Source organism: Eptesicus fuscus, chromosome 3 (assembly GCF_027574615.1).
Source record: "Eptesicus fuscus isolate TK198812 chromosome 3, DD_ASM_mEF_20220401, whole genome shotgun sequence".
NCBI classification, from domain to species: domain Eukaryota; kingdom Metazoa; phylum Chordata; class Mammalia; order Chiroptera; family Vespertilionidae; genus Eptesicus; species Eptesicus fuscus.
In genome coordinates, this window is record NC_072475.1 from 53602210 (window position 1) to 53619687 (window position 17478).

Here is a 17478-nt window from a genome sequence, read left to right on the forward strand (position 1 = left end):
TCCCACCGCACCCACGTTTCTAGGATCTTCCTCCTACTCCTTTCTCTCTTTGCTCCTCTATCCCACTCCTACTCCCATTTACAGTCATGACAAGCAGGAAAATACATACTATTCCCTTGAGTATAATCAAAAGCCCTACTAATTCTTTGAACTTCTTTCTGTTTTATCACCTAATTAGGATAGGTGAAGTTCCATAACTCAATTACTTCACTCCTTAATTAAATCCCATTAATCTCTTTACTGCTTCGTTCAATCTTTTTTTTCTTTTTAATATACTTTATTGACTTTTTAGAGAGAGGAAAGGAGAGGGACAGAGAGCTAGAAACATCGATGAGAGAGAAACATCCATCAGCTGCCTCTTGCACACCCCCTACCGGGGATGTGGCTGCAACCAATGTACATGCCCTTGACCGGAATCGAACCTGGGACCTTTCAGTCCGCAGGCTGACGCTCTATCCACTGAGCCAAACCGGTTTCGGCTGCTTTGTTCAATCTTAAATTCCTTTCATATTCGCTCTACCTGCTAGTGCTACAGCAGCTTTAGATATCAAATGACCTCCAGATGGATTTTGTATACCTCCCACAACTTTGACTTTGTGTCACATCTCCTAAAAAGATGTCATGCTAATGACACAAAGACATGGGTAGGCTCCACAAATCCATGTGACCTGGAGGAAAAATATAAATGAGAACAAACATACTTCAATTCCTCTGGGTTAACTGATGACTCCGGACATCTCCTGCAGTGTGTTTGGACTGATGACAGTAGTGGGTGGGAAAAGGCACTAAGGAGGCAAGAATATTAACAATTAAAAATCTAGCGTGCTTTACAAAGAAGGCATCTCATGATTTTTGTTGAACAATTTCCACATTTTATTTTTGCTTTCACCACTGCCCACATAATTCTAAAAATCACCACCAGGGGGCAGGAGTATGCCAACGTCGGATGTTTGAACCTGCTGGGTTTGGATTTCCTTTGGGAGAATTTCCTTACAGAGCAATTACTGTTCCTATTATACAGATTAAGAAACTAAGGCAGAGTGAAGTAAATAGGCTGCTTAGCCCTAACCGGTTTGGCTCAGTGGGTAGAGCGTTGGCCTGCAGACTGAAGGGTCCCGGGTTCAATTCCAGTCAAGGCCATGTACCTTGGTGGCAGGCACATCCCCAGTAGGGGGTGTGCAGGAGACAGCTGATTGATGTTTCTCTCTCATCGATGTTTCTAACTCTATCCCTCTCCCTTCCTCTCTGTAAAAAATCAATAATATATATATATTTTTAAAAATAGGCTGCTTAGCATCATATGAGTGGCAGAAGTAGGATTGGAATACTGGTTTTGATAATCCATTTGGCAGGCTCTTTTAGAAATTACCTGAAAAAGAAAAGAAAAAATTACCTGAGTTTGTAGCTATGATTCCACATTTTTTTCAATGTTAATAGCCCCCCTCCCCATTTTTAAATTTTTTAAAAATTCTTTATTGTTTAAAGTATTACATATAGTATTACATATGTCTCCTTTTTTCCCCATTGACCTCTCCCCGGCCACCCCCATCCCTCAGCATATGCCCTGACCCCCTAGTGTCTGTGTCCATTGGTTATGCTTATATGCATGCATATAAGTTCTTTGGTTGATCTCTTACACACACACACTCACACACACACACACACACACACACACTGCCTTCCTTCTGACGTTTGACGGTCTGTTCAATGCTTCTATGTCTTTGGCTCCATTTTTGCTCATCAGTTTATGTTCATTAAATTCCACAAATGAGTGAGATCTTTTGATATTTATCTTTCTCTGACTGGCTTATTTCGCTTAGCATAATGCTCTCTATGTCCATCCATGCTCTTGCAAATGGTAAGAGTTCTTTCTTTTTTACAGCAGCATATTATTTCGCTTAGCATAATGCTCTCTATGTCTATCCATGCTCTTGCAAATGGTAAGAGTTCTTTCTTTTTTACAGCAGCATAGTATTCCTTTTTGTAGATGTACCTCCATTTTTGTTTTGTTTTGTTTTTTATTGATTTCAGAGAGGAAGGGAGAGGGAGAGAGAGAGATAGAAACATCAATGATGAGAGACAATCATTGACCGGCTGCCTCCTACACACCCCACACTGTGGATCAAGCCTGCAACCCAGGTATGTGCCCTTGCCTGGAATCGAAACCAGGACCCTTCAGTCCACAGGCTGATGCTCTATCCACTGAGCCAAACCAGCTAGGGCTGAATTGTACATTTTAAATTGATGTACTTTCCTGCACTTTGATAAAATAAAAACTTCATAGCAAGACTGGTCAAGAGGAAAAAACACAAATTATCAATATCAGGAATGAAAACAAGAATATCTCTGCAGATTCTACACATTAAAAAGATAATAAGATGATATAACTATCTTTGTGCAATAGATTTAACAATTAAAAAACCAACATTGCTACATTAGTATTAACTAAACTCCAGACTTTACTGACATTTCATCAGATTCTTTTAATTAATGATCTTTATCTGTTCCAGGATCCAACCCGGGGTACTACATTGTGTTTAGGTGCTAGTCTTTCCTTATTTTTCATGCCAGTTTTGAGAAGTACTGGTCAGATATTTGTAGAATGTCCCTCAAATTGGGTTTGTCTTAGGTTTTTCTAATTATCAGACTGGGATATGAGCTTTTAGAAAGAATACCACAGAGGTGATATGCCCATCACATCATATTAGGGTGTATAATATCCACCCCCTGGTGATGTTAAGCTTGATCATTTGGTTAAAGTAATATCTGCCAGTTCTTTCCACTATAAAGTTGCTGTTTTTCTCTCTCCATACTCTATTCTTTGAAAGTGAGCTACTAAGTTCAGCCCACACTCAAAAAGCAAAGGGGAGACAAATATCAAATGATCCCACTTAAATGTGGAATCTAATGAACAAAACAAACTGATGAGCAAAATAGGTCCAGAGGCATGGATGGATTGAAAGATTGACAGATCTCAGAGGGAAGGGAGATGGGAAGAGATTAACCAAAAAACATATATGCAGGTATGCATAGCCCATGGACTCAGACAATAGTGCGGTGAAGGCCTGCAGTGGGGTGGGGGCTGGAGGGGGGCAAAGAGGGAGAAATGGGGGACATCTGTAATACTGTCAACAATAAAAAATTAATTTTTAAAAAGCAATGGAGATAAGAGGAGGCTAAGCTTACCTCCTAGAGTGGGAAGTATCTACATTCATTATTTGGAATTCTTCTGTAAGGAATATTTGTCTCTTTCCCAACTATTTATTTATTCAGTAATTTCTTTATGTCTATATGGATGCAGAGCAAAACAGGGAAGTATAAAGACTGAATATGAGCCCTGGACAGTTTTGCTCAATGGCTAGAGCGTTGGCCTAAGAACTGAAGGGTCTCCGGTTCGAGTCTTGGTCAAGGGCAGAACCTGGATTGCAGATTCAATCCCCACCCAGGTCATGGTGTGAGCGGGAGGCAACCAATCAATGTGTCTCTTTCACTTCCATGTTTCTCTCTCTCATTCTCTTTCTCTCTCCCTTCCCCCTCCCTTCCACTCTCTCTAAAAATCGATGGGAAAAATATCCTCATTCCTTGGGTAAGGATTTAAAAAAAGAATGGATATGAAAGTAAACAGGCAGTTGATTGGCACCAGGGCTCAAGTCAATATTACTTAACTTGTTTTCTCTTTTCTTTGAGATTCTGAGGCTCAGAGCCAGGACTAAAGTGTCTTTTGGATGACTAGATCTGTGAGGGATCGATGTTTTGTGTCACCCAGCTTTGGAACCAAGAAAACGGGCCATTGTGTAGATTTCTGACAAAGGCATGGTTGACACAGGAACAGAAACTGATTCCTCTCTCAAGAGCAAATTAAATTAAGAAAACTGAAGACACAGAAAAGAGTGTATAATACACGTGCTACCTTTTCTGTAACTGCCCAAATATGGCAAGAAGTACCTCAGCCCTACATTAACCAGAGTAGTTCTGTACTCAGCTTTCAAGGATACTGAGGAGTGTCAAGAACAGTGGAGGGTCTGGGTGATGGAAATGGAGAAAAATAGTTTATAAGTGACAACCTATGAGAAGAAATTTAACTTTGTATGTATCCCTAGAGCTAACTAGTATCTGGCACATAGAAGAGTTTCTTTAAAAAAAAAAATTTCTCTGGATTCCTTTATTTTATTTTTTTATTTTTATTGATTTCAGAGAGGAAGGGAGAGAGAGAGAGAAACATCAATGATGAGAGAGGATTATCAGTCGGCTGCCTCCTGCACACCCCCTACTGGGGATCAAGCCCGAAACCTGGGCATGTGCCCTTGACTGGAATCGAACCTTGGACCCTTCAGTCCACAGGCCTATGCTTTATCCACTGAGCCAAGCCAGCTAGGGCTATCAAAGGGTTTCAATAAATATTTGCTGAATGAATGTTTGTCTTGGGGACCTGTGCCCATTCCCTCAGTAGAACACTGAAGGGCATGAAACAAGGAGTAAGACATTTCTGTGCATTTGGACTTGAAATGGGCTCAAAGCAAACAAATAAATATTCTTAAGTTAAACCTAAAAGATCTATGATGTTGCCCTGGCTGGTGTGGCTCAATGGTTAGAGTGTCAGCCCACAGACCAGAGGGTCTCAGGCTCGAGTCCCGGTCAAGGGCACATACCTACCTAGGTTGCAGGTTTGATCCCCAGCCCCGTTTGGGGTACAACCAGGAGGCAACCAATCGATGTGTCTCACTCACCACATCCATCTCTCTTGTCTCTTTCTCCCCCTCACTCTCCCTTCCACTCCCTCTTAAAATCAATGGGGGAAAAAAATCCTCTAGTGAGGATGAACAAAAAGCAAGCGAACAAACAAAATCTATGATGTTGAAATCATAGGGAAGACACTGAGCTGTCATTCCCTGATTATGACATCAATTTGAGGATGTTGGGGTAGGATGATGAAGCTGTTTTTTTTTTTTTTTTTGGTTGTTTTTTTAAGATCCAGTTGACTGATACCAAGAAACCCGTGGGCAGTTCTCCAACAAAGCACCCCTCGTCGTGCTCGGTAACCTCTAACTTTCCTCTTGCCCCATCCTCCTCAGTTGCTGTCAGTTGGTTTGTGGCAGAGGGGAATTCCAGCCCATTTTAGGGAAATTAACAGGGAGGTTCCTGGTCAGTATCCTTAGGTGGATCCTGAGACCCTGACGAGAAGGGTAGAGCTGAAACGCACAGTTCTTGGAGGGTTATGAGGCCACGAATGGGTATGAATTAACTCTCACAGACAATAAACAAACAAAAAAAATCCATGTAAGTGTTCTCACAAATCTGGAAGCTCCAAGGTTTACACCATCAGATAAAATAGGGTAACAAGAGGTAAGGTGGCTTCACCATTACCTTTGGGCCATCAGCAAACCAGGCATCTCCATGTCACTCCATTTCTTAACTAAACTGACCTCCCACCCTTCCTACTTTTATTTAATTTTATATATGTTTAATTGATTTCAGAGAGGAAGGGAGAGGGAGCGAGAGATAGAAACACCAATGATGGGAGAGTATCATTGATTAGCTGCCTCCTCCAGGCTCCCTACGCAGGTATGTGCCCTGACCGGGAATCGAACCAGCAACTTTTCAGTGTACCGGAGGGTGCCCAACCAGCTGAGCCACACGGGCCAGCGCTTATTTTTAATTAATATCTTATTTATATATATTTGCAATATTTGCCTACTTTACACAGATAGTTGAACGGAAAGTTCCTTCAAGTCATGGGATGTGAGATTTGCAAGATGCTGAAGAGATTATTCAGTTCGACCTGCTCGTTTCGTAGGTGGGGAAGGCAAATGTCTGGCTGAAGGGTACACGTTGAGTTAGAAGCCAAGTGGGTCTATGACCTCAGCTATAACTCCCAGTATGAGGCTCTTCTGTTACCCTAGGGCAGTGGTCGGCAAACTCATTAGTCAACAGAGCCAAATATCAACAGTGCAAAGATTGAAATTTCTTTGGAGAGCCAAATTTTTTAAACTTAAACTTCTTCTAACTCCACTTCTTCAAAATAGACTCACCCAGGCCGTGGTATTTTGTGAAGAGCCACACTCAAGGGGCCAAAGAGCCGCATGTGGCTCGTGAGCCGCAGTTTGCCGACCACGGCCCTAGGGCTGCTCCTCTACCTTGAGGAACCTCCGAGTAGATTCAACGGCCAGACCTAAGACTGTCCTACCTTCCCACCTATCAACGCTCAGGAACAGACAAGGGGAAAACGTATTAAATGGGTGGTTTTTTTAAAAATCGTACATGTAAAAAGGAGCAGCTTGGAATTGGGAAGCAGAACACGTCCCATGAAAGACAGACAGTGTTAGCCATTGAGGGCTCAAAGGAGCAGGACCATCTAACCAGCAACCATCCCGCATTTGCTTCAAGCCCCCAAGGGAGGCGACACTCAGTCATCTCAAAGGAGGCGATGAGCACCGTCACCCACCACAAAAAAGAAAGCAGGCGCTAAAATTTAATATTGAAACCCAGTAATAGGAAAACCTAGTAGTTTCGGCTAGCCACTCAAACTTAAATTGTCCTCTGAGAATGAGCAAACCTCATAGACATGAAAGCTCAGGCACTAGTTAATTCTTAACAAACAAGCCATGGCGGGCGCTACCTTGGTTACCATGCAACAGAAAGACAGCTCTCTAAATGGTTAAGTCCGTGATGGGCAACCTTTTGAGCTTGGTGTGTCAAACTTGGCCAAAAAACGGAGCATAACTCGGGTAGTGTGTCACTTTGAGGAAAAAACATTATTTCACAAATGTTTCATCCTCAGGAGCAGCAAATGTTTCATCCTCGGCATGCGGCCGCGTGTCATCAGAAATGGCTGCGCGTGTCAGTGCTGACACGCGTGTCATAGGTTCGCCATCACTGGGTTAAGTCATGATGACTACAAACAAAATACAAAACTAAACAGTAAGTTCCAACATTTGCAAGGGTTCAGAGCCTCACATTTATGGGACAAAAAGATCCACATTAGTAAAATTTGGTCATGAACTCACAAAAACACATCCAAGGAAAGCACCTAATAAAGAAAAGAAGGAGGGGGAAGCTGAATGGATGCAAACTGGGGAGAAAAAAAGATTAAATGAATCGAAGAGGATAGCTTTAGTGGCGACCCAACAGAATTCAATGCCACCAGAGGCTGAGCTTCTCAATTAAAGAAGTATCAGCAATATTCTTCCTTTGAAATCTGAGAAACATTGTACCTCTTTACAAGATCTTAAATGCCAAAGAGGATATAGTATTCAAGTTAATAACTATCAAAAAGGAAAAAAAAATCCAATTGTTAAAAGATTTCACCATGGGTCTGAATAAACTTAAAAAGCACAAACAAAGATGTTCTGCCTGCTGGGGGAGAGGGAGTGGGAAGTGGGAGCTCTAAAACCCCATGAAAGCTGAGTAGTTGCGGGAACCCTTTCTCATCTCGAAAACCTCAGTAAAAGCACGCAGCTGAAGGTAAATAAAGCACATGTTTAAAAGACTGTACTTTCATTTCTTTCACACAGAGCAGGATATTCCAGGGTTCATCAATTTCTTGTTTGTGAACACATTCTTTATGCAAATGGTTGTCTCATTTTGAAATGCAGCTGTCTTTACAAATTCAAATATTTTACTTTCTTGATCTTTTTATCTCCCCCCCTCCCCACCCCATAATTAATTTGCCTTATGGACATTATCTCCACTGAACTAGTCCATGTTTTTATACATTTTACATTTCTCCTGTTCTACTAAACTTTTATTCCTTTAACTAGAGGTCCAGTGCATGAAACTCGTGCACAGGGGCAGGGTGTGTGTCCCTCAGCCCAGCCTGCACCCTCTCTAATCTGGGACCCCTCGAGGGCAGTCGGATACCCCTCTCACAATCCAGGACTGCTGGCTCTCAACTGCTCGAATGCATGCCTGCCTGATTGCCCCTAACCGCTTCTGCCTGCCAGCCTGATCACCCCCTAACCACTCCCCTGCCAGCCTGATCGCCACCTAACTGCTCCTCTGCCGGCCCGATTGCCCCTAACTGCACCCCCCCTTGCTGGTCTGGTCACCCCTAACTGTCCTCCCCTGCAAGCCTGATTGCCCCCAACTGCCCTCCTTTGTAGGCCTGGTCCCTCCCAACTGCCCTCCTCTGCTGGCCATCTTGTGGTGGCCATCTTGTGTCCACATGGGGGCAGCCATCTTTGATCACATGGGGGCGGCCATCTTGTGTGTTGGAGTGATGTCAATTTGCATATTACTCTTTTATTAGATAGGATATTTACAAAATGGTGATATCTCATTCTCTATCCATTTTTGAACACTTTTTATTTTATGTGCAATTTCTCCATTAGTCTATCCTCACACACACATATTCAAATGGCATTAAACTTCATGAAACTGGAACTTAGGTAAAGGACTATGTCTCTTTGCCTTATCTTGGGCAATTAGCTTCTCTAGAGCCATTGAACAGAGGCATTCTTTGGATCCATTAAATGGATTGATTTTGCTAACAATTTATCATGCCTCACATACTGCATTGTTACCACCCAATAACTTTAGTGATGACCCAACATAATATTAAATCAATCTCTCTCTCTCCCTCCTCATCCTTCTTTCTTACCCTTTCTCACCCTCCCCTCCCCCCCCCCCCCCATTAATCCTGCCCCAGGGAGATTTTCCCCATTGATTTTTAGAGAGAGTGGAAGTGAGGGGGAGGGAGAGAGAGAGAGAGAGAAAGAAACATCAATTTGAGAGAGACACATTAATTGGTTGTCTCCTGCAAGTGCCCCAAACAGGGCCGGGGACCGAACCTGCAACCCAGGTATGTGCCCTCGACCAGGAATCAAACCCAAGACTCTTCGGTCCTCGGGCTGACACTCTAACCATCAAACAACATTGGCCAGGTCAATATTAAATCTCTTTTTACATCATGATCATTTAAGCTTCCAAATCCCAGGTTATATCTATAGCCTTTAATTTCTTAATGAACACTTGGATTGTATTTGTTCTGATTAGTATTGTAGTAGAATTGTAACCATTTTTGCAATTAATGATAGTTGTTTTCAACAGTAAAAAGGAAAATAAAACAATTCAATCTATGCTACAATGCTCCCCTCTCCCAGAAAGAGCCAGCTGACAGAGCAGACCACCTGCCTCTGCAGACCTGCACTCAGGGTGTGACATGACACATATGTAAGGTATTTTCTCTGGGATACGATACGTGTTGCAGGTTATTTTACAATCGTTCATAAAAATCAGTCCAGAAGGTAATCCTAACACTGTTGGTACGTCTGGTAAAGAAGAGTGAAGTAGAAAACTTCATCTTTAGGAACAAAGCTGGATATAACAAATGAAGGACCTGAGGTGATGCTGTTGCGAAAGATGTTTGTCCCGTTTGCCTTTGTCTGCAGGCAGTCCATTTGCCTGTTAGAAAAAACTGCAGGAAATGGAGTTAGGACACAAAAGTTACTTGTATTTCAAGAGGAATGCGTCACATTTATGAAAACTTATAAAGTTGGAGGGAATTTCCTTTCTAATCAATCGTTATGATCAAAGTGCAGTTTGTGTTGTTATCTCTCAAAGGAAGGATGTTCTACCATGTGAAACACAGGTACCAGAGGAAGATACTGTGGGTTTGAAAAAATCTAGTTCAAGGAAGTGTGCTTGAAAAGTTTAAGAGAAGTTTTCTACAGAAGCTCAAAAGCTTAGGAGAGGTGGCATTAACGGGTTGCAACTTGAAAAGTCTTTCCCCCAGATCTCCAAAAAACATTGAGAGCAGGACACGGGAAGGTTCACGGGCAAACCAAATCTTAATTGGGATAAAGCTGGCGTTCAGAAGAATAGAAGAAAAAATGTTGGCCACTGAAAAGCAAGACAAGGATAGTATTTTGCTAAGTGATAAGTTATGTAGTGCTATCGTAATAATAAAAGCCCAGGGTTATAACTTGTAACGACCAATCACGACCAAAGGCTGACCAACTGGAAGTCAGTTCTGGGTTGCCGTGGCGACCTTCACAGCCACTGCCACATGCTGTGGGCTCAACTGGTTGGCTCCCCCAAGCCCATAGGAGACTGGCGAGCTGCAGCTGGTGGAAAGCAGTGAGCCCAGGCCGAGCCGCCCCGCAATCACAGGGCGAACAGGCCAAGCTGAGCCTGGCCAAGCTGCCCAGCAATCTCAGGCAAAGAAGTCGCTCCGCTGACCAACCTGCACTAGGGACCTGTTAGGCGTGTGGTGCGGAGTCTGGGGCCTCTAGCCTGCAGCCACGGGAAGTCTCCCTCTCCCCAGAGTTAGGAGCACCAGCCCAGGTCTACCCAGCGGCCTGGTCCTGACTGTGGGGGTGAGTTCCTGCAGGCTGGGGTTTGATCCCCACACATTAGCAGTAGGAGACCAGTGCCTTTGTTATTGCTGTGTTTTCGGATTTTAATTGGACAAATGCCCAGCCTCCCCGGTGCTAGCTTAGCAAAATCTTTTAGGAGGAGAATTCTGTCTGGGTTTCCTCAAATTCCCTCAGCCCCTACTCACCCCTCTGTAACGGCGCAGAACAAGTGAGGCCCCTTAAATAAAAATCAGAGCTCTCCAGTGACAGTGGGCCTCTCTCATCACAAGTTGTTTGGACTGGATGGCCTTTGAGTATTTATCTAGGCACCATGACTGAGAAACACAAGCTCAAGTCATGATCTGCCCTTAAAAAATTCACAATCTTATTAGAGCAAGTGGATGATAAAAGCGCAGTAATAACATCAGAATGTAAGGCAACAATACAGAGAGGAACAGAGGCAATTGCTAGGATGATTTTCCAATCATTATTACAAAGAGTATGGGCTGTGAATTAAATAAAAAAATATGTGTGGAAGTAGCTGCTTCATGAGTATGGCATCCCTTCCTATTTTATTTTATTTTTTATTTTTTTTAAATATATTTTATTGATTTTTTACAGAGAGGAAGAGAGAGGGATAGAGAGTTAGAAACATCGATCAGCTGCTTCTTGCACACTCCCTACTGGGGATGTGCCCGCAACTAAGGTACATGCCCTTGACCGGAATCAAACCTGGGACCCTTGAGTCCGAAGGCCGACGCTCTATCCACTGAGCCAAACCGGTTTCAGCCATCCCTTCCTATTTTAAAGGAAGCTGAGTTCCATGTGAACTGTGTACTATGCTATGATATCTGAGGCACAGGACAAGGGAGGCCCTAAGTGTACTATGCTTTGATATTTGAGTCATTCTTTATTGTTCAATGTGATTTATTTCTGTATGCCTCAGTTTTGTAATAGTTAAATTACTAGAATAATACATCTTGCTCTAAAATATTACAAGAAGATCAACTGATCAGGTGACATTTATTGTTATTTTCTATAAATGAACACAATCTCTGGTATGCTAAAGTGATAGGTATTATAGAAATATTCAGGTATGGAGACCTACAGGCTTGATTACAAGTGAGGCTTACTATCACAACCCAAATCTATTGCTTAAAAAAAAAAGCAGGGAGCCAACTAGAAACTGAACCAAATATAAGCCCTTGAAGGGCAAATGTAAATTGGATAAGCTTTGCTATTACAAGAGCAAGAAGAAAAAATTCAGATGCAAGAATGAAAACCACATTGCATCCACTCGAAGTAGCTGTTAAAGAAAAAGAATGATATACTATGAAAATACTTAATATAGATTGTAAAGACATTTATTCAAAGAGGATTTCCTAGAGTAGGTGATATTTCAGTTAATTTTTTTAAATGTGAAGAGGTTAGCTAGATAAGAAAAAGGTATAGGGGTCCCAAATTGCAGAGGGTGCATGCGGGGCTGAGGGGCCCCCCTCCGTGCACAAATTTCATGAACCGGGCCTCTAGTAAGTAAATAAATACATTTATATTGATGATGGTGCTATAAATATATAAATACATAAATATGTGGTGACCTGTTGGCACCTCCTGTGCACTCAGCCTCGTCCCAGGATGCTATTTCAGCTAAATCCCATAAAGTACCTCACAGGTAGCTAAGATGCTCAGAGCAGCAAAACAAAACAGAATCTGATATTAGAAGAATTCTTTCCAACACTGCAAAACTGTGGAGTAACACCTCACAAATAGAGGATAATAAGGGCATTAAGCAGGAATGTGTGCATTTCTTTGGCAGTATGTCCCTATTCACATTTCCTTATTCTTTCTTTCAAGATCTTTAACTTTGGTGTCTATTCTGCTGTTTCTCAACAATGTCCTGTTTACATGGAGAGAGTATGTTTTGGATCCTGATGGATTGAAAACCAGCTGACCTCTGGGATGTGCCTTTTCCTCTACATCTCTAAGAAAAAGTGAGCTGGAGATTGGCATCCCTGACCTAGCCAGAGCAGCTTCACATCTTTCCCCCCTTTTCCCCTTTTTTCTTTATTTCTCACTTGCCTTTTGCAGCATTTGGTAAGACAACAGGAAGCGCTGGGTTTCCTCTCCAGAGCATTCAGCTGAAGGGACGTGCTCACCACATTGATAACACTAGACGGAAAAGAAACACACCCTCCCTCCAGAAAGCGTGACCCTCCTCACTCTCCCTGCCCTCCCCACGAGGGCCTGACTTCCTCCTCGCAGCCTCCGAGGCCCTGTGGGAGTTGCACAATTCAGGACACTCCAGTGCTCAAGACAATTTTATTCTCATTAAAATTTGTTTGGCCCTGGCCAGGTGGCTCAGTTGGTTGGAGTGTTGTCCCATACACCAAAAAGTTGTGGGTTCAATTTCCAGTCAAGGGCACATACCTAGGTTGCGGGTTCGATCCTGGTTCAGGGTTGTATAGTAGGCAACCAAACAATGTTTCTCTCTCATCTCTCTCTCTCTCTCTCTCTCTCTCTCTCACTCACTCACTCAATCAATAAATAGATCCTAGGGTGAGGATTAAAAAAAAAAATTTCTTGGGCCATGACCTTCCCCATGCCCTCCTCTTACATAATGTGTTTTGGAGATCTGTGCAGAAAGACCGTTTTCAAACTGTGATCTGCTAATTCCACCTCTCTTAAGATTTCAAGATTCTGTAAGAAACTTCTCTTGGTCTCAGCATTGTGTGAGATACTGTTGTCTAAAGTTACTAAGGGTTAATCAGTGTTACTGGACTCAATTGGTATCAGTATTGCTATGCACGCTCTTATATGGAAAATGGTGTGTGGTATTGCCCTTTATAAGCTAAACACCTGTGAAATAAGCAAAAAGAGGGATTATTGATTACAAACTCATCGTGTCCAGGGATAAGAGTTTTAAATATAACAGAAGTTTGCAGTCTAGTTTTCCAAATTTTTTCCTATTAAGATCTGAAGGTGGCAGAAGTGTAGGACTGCGTGCCTGAGGAATGACCACCGGACCAAGAACAGTCAGAGGACGGTCATCGCACTGACATGAAGATGGGACAATTGAAATAAAAGCCGTGTCAAGGATATGAATGAAAGACACAAACAACTCTTGGGAGCAGTCACGAATGACAGTTTTTAAAGAGCCCTGAGAAGTAAGTTTGAGAGAGACTCCCTCTGGGATGCCAAAGTCTGTGTGCTGCAATCCTCCTCTTTAAGTATTTCCTGGGTTTACCTGACCCTTACCTACCATTCATGGTCTGCCTGAGCTCTCAGAGGTCCTGGAGTGAATGGGTCGGTGTTTTAACAACTCATACTATTTCTAGTGAGTGAGTGCTATTTTTATTAATGTTTAGCCTAATCTTTCTTTCTTTCTTTTCTTTTTAGTCCTCACGCGAGGATATGTTCTTACTGATTTCAGAGAGAGGGAGGGAGGGGATGAGAGAAAGATCGACGTAAGAGAGAAATACCGACTGGTTGCCTTCCATACACACCCCAACCGGGACTGCACCCACCACTTGGTTATGTACCCTGACTGGGATTCAAACCTGCGACCTTTCAGTATACCGGATGATGCTCCAACCACTGAACCACACCGGCCAGGGTTAACCTAATCGTTCCTCTCAGAGCTATTACATCTATAAAAGTTGAGTCCTGCATTTGAAAAACTTGGGTCAGATGGCTACTCCAGAAACAATCTCCTTTCTGACAAGATGGTTTCCCTGATCAGTCCCTTCACCCACAGTGAATCAGTGAAATCCTGGTGAAAATCAGAGTCCTCCTGCGTCAGCCTTTTGTCTTGATTTTGAGCATGGCTGAAAGAGGAAGGAATTGGGAGAAATTCTTCTGTTGTAAACTACCTCCACGTTATCGCAAACCATGCTGCTGCCTTCAGAGCAGCCTCAGAAAGAAGGGTGACCTTTAACTACAGTAAATCCTCACTTAAGGTCATCGTTGATAAGTTATTGAAACTGCAGCAAAACGATGTATAACAAAACCAACTTTACCGCAGGCTAATTGATGAAAACAAGAGTTAAGTTGCTATGGTATCTCATCAATGTTATAGTGGAACAACGTTATTCGAGGACCTACTATGCTCTGGACTTCACCTATAGTATAGTGGTCGGCAAACTCATTAGTCAACAGAGCCAAATATCAACAGTACAACGGTTGAAATTTCTTTTGAGAGCCAAATTTTTTAAACTTAAACTTCTTCTAACGCCACTTCTTCAAAATAGACTCGCCCAGGCCGTGGTATTTTGTGGAAGAGCCACACTCAAGGGACCAAAGAGCCGCATGTGGCTCGCGAGCCGCCGTTTGCCGACCACTGACCTATACCCATATGAACCTCTTCATGTTTGCCTTTTAATCAGCAAACATGCTGTTCAGCAGCAACCCCTAGCCACCTACAGGTTGACAGTTTGATAGACTTGATAATGATAACCAAGTTGCTGCAGCTGCCTTTCTCTTCTAGAGCTTGATGCTAACATCTTGACCACAGTTCTGCATGACCTTGAGCAAATATGAACAGCTCTCAGTCTAGAGTTTTCCTGAATTAAGTGAAAATTTTTATGTAAAGCACTTAGCGCAAAATGAGTGCTTGGTAGTTTTTCAATTAAAAAAATTTAAAATTATAGGTGACATATGATATTATATTCAATTCAGGTGCATATCACAGTAATTAAACATTTACATACCTTATGAAGTAATCACCACAATGAGTCTAATTCTCATTAGCACCTTCATAGTTATTACAATATTGACTATATTCCCTATGCTGTACATTAGACCCCTGTGACTAATTTTATAACTGGCAGTTTGTTCTTCTTAATCCTTTCACCTTCTTTGCCCTTATTTCAAATTCCACCTATCTGGCTACCATCTCTCTCTAAAATTAAGAAAAACATATTCTCAGGTGAGGATTTAAAAAAACAAGTCTTTTTTCATTTGACTTATTTCACTTAGCATAATACCTTCTAGGTCCATCCACGTTCTAACAAATGGCAAGATTTCATTCTTTTATGGCTGAGTAATATTCCATTATATATATATACTATATTTCCTTTACCCAATCATCTATCGATGGACACCTAGATTGCCTCCATATCTTGGCTATTGTAAATTAATGCTGCAATAAACTTAAGGTTGTGCATATATTTTTGAATTCATGTTTTTTTTTTTATTTCTCTGATAAATACCATATTTTCTGGCATATAAGACGACTTTTTAACCCAGGAAAATCTTCTCAAAAGTCAGGGGTCTTATACGCTGGAAAATATGGTACCCAGAAGTGGGATTGCTAGGTCATATTCTTGGTAATTCTTTTTTAAAAATATATTTTTATTGATTTCAGAGAGGAAGGGAAAGGGGGAGAGAGATAGAAACGTCGATGATGAGAGAGAATAATTGATCGGCTGCCTCCTAAATGCCCCACACTGGGGATGGAGCCCACAACCTGGGTTTATGCCCTGACAGGAAATCGCACCTTGACCTCCTAGTTCATAGGTTGAAGCTCAACCACTGAGCCACGCTGGCCGAGCTTGGTAATTCTTGATGAGGACAAAGTAGAAGATGACTATTAGTGAAGAATATTTTTCATTTTTTTTCCGTTATAACACATTTTCTAGCCCCATTGTCTGTTTTCTTTGGCTTCATGCCATCACAACACCCATACTCTTTTAAAGAAGGTCTTTAAGGTTGGCAACTTCTCCCTCTCCAATTTGAGTCACATCCTATATAATAAAAACCCAGCAACCAAATAGTGGAATGACCAGAATGATCGGAACGACCGCAGTCCCTGGCCCAGGCCGGCCCTGCCCCCGATCGGCCTCCATCAGGGCGGGCCAGCTGGACCTGACTGGTGCATGAATTCGTGCACTGGGCCTCTAGTCAGAATATATTTGTAATATGATGACATGTGGCAGCTTATTCATGTCCAGCTTCTTTGTCATGTTCACTCATAAGGACAGTCATCTCCAGGGGATTTGCCTTCATATCTGGCTGCACTCTTTGCCTTCGGTGACTCTGATACAAGTATTGGGATTTCTCTGGATCATTATTACCAAATAAATAACCCCAACATCACTGGGGGTTTCAGCAGGAACCAGATGGGTGAACATGGGAACACCATTCAAACAAGGATAACTGAGAGGGTTTACAAAGGGACTGTTTATAAAAGGGGGGGCGGGGGCAGGCGGGCAGGAAAAAGTACATCACAAGGGATAATGCAATTACACAGGGTTGGTAATACAGAGTTGTTAAGTGTCCCTAAGGGGAGGGGCCTGTGGTGTGAGTGGTTCCTGGAACCCTAAGACGCAGGGGTTCTGTATAGAAAGGGCCACCTTGAGAGGACTGTGATCTTTGTTGTAATGCAACCAGACACGTCCACAGGGAGGAGTCAGGAGAATAAATACCCTGATCTCTCTTTCCTTCATCTCTCTGATTTGCCAAAACTCCTTAGGCCAGTGGTCGGCAAACTCATTAGTCAACAGAGCCAAATATCAACAGTACAACGATTGAAATTTCTTTTGAGAGCCAAATTTTTTAAACTTAAACTTCTTCTAACGCCACTTCTTCAAAATAGACTCGCCCAGGCCGTGGTATTTTGTGGAAGAGCCACACTTAAGGGGCCAAAGAGCCGCATGTGGCTCGCGAGCCGAGGTTTGCTGACCACTGCCTTAGGCAAATACAGAAGGATGGCAGATGGCCAGGGAGCCCACTAGGGTCAGCCTCCTGGGGAAGGTCAGAGGAGGGTGAAGGTGAATTCAGAGGGGCAAATGGAAGATATATGGCATATTAAATAGATAAAGGGGGCCATGCAGGTCTATGATGACCAAAGATAACCAGTGATATGAACCAAGGATTATAATTGATCCAATTTCTTGCAACTGGGGTTCTTTAAGAAATCAGTTGACCCCTAATGACTTTGTGCCACTAGAAAAACTTTAAGCTTTTGTTTTATAACTAGATTTTCAAAATCTGAATTATTGTTACTCATGTTAACAGTCTAATCTCTGACGTTATTTGTGTTTGATTTATCTTTGAATGTTCTGGTATTTGACAACCGGGGGTGGCCCCCACTTCCCACCCATGAGGAAGAACTGCTTGGTGCTCAATCTGGCTGTATGGGAAGCCTTAGGCAGACACCGTTTTGGTCCCGGCAGGGAACTCGGGAAAA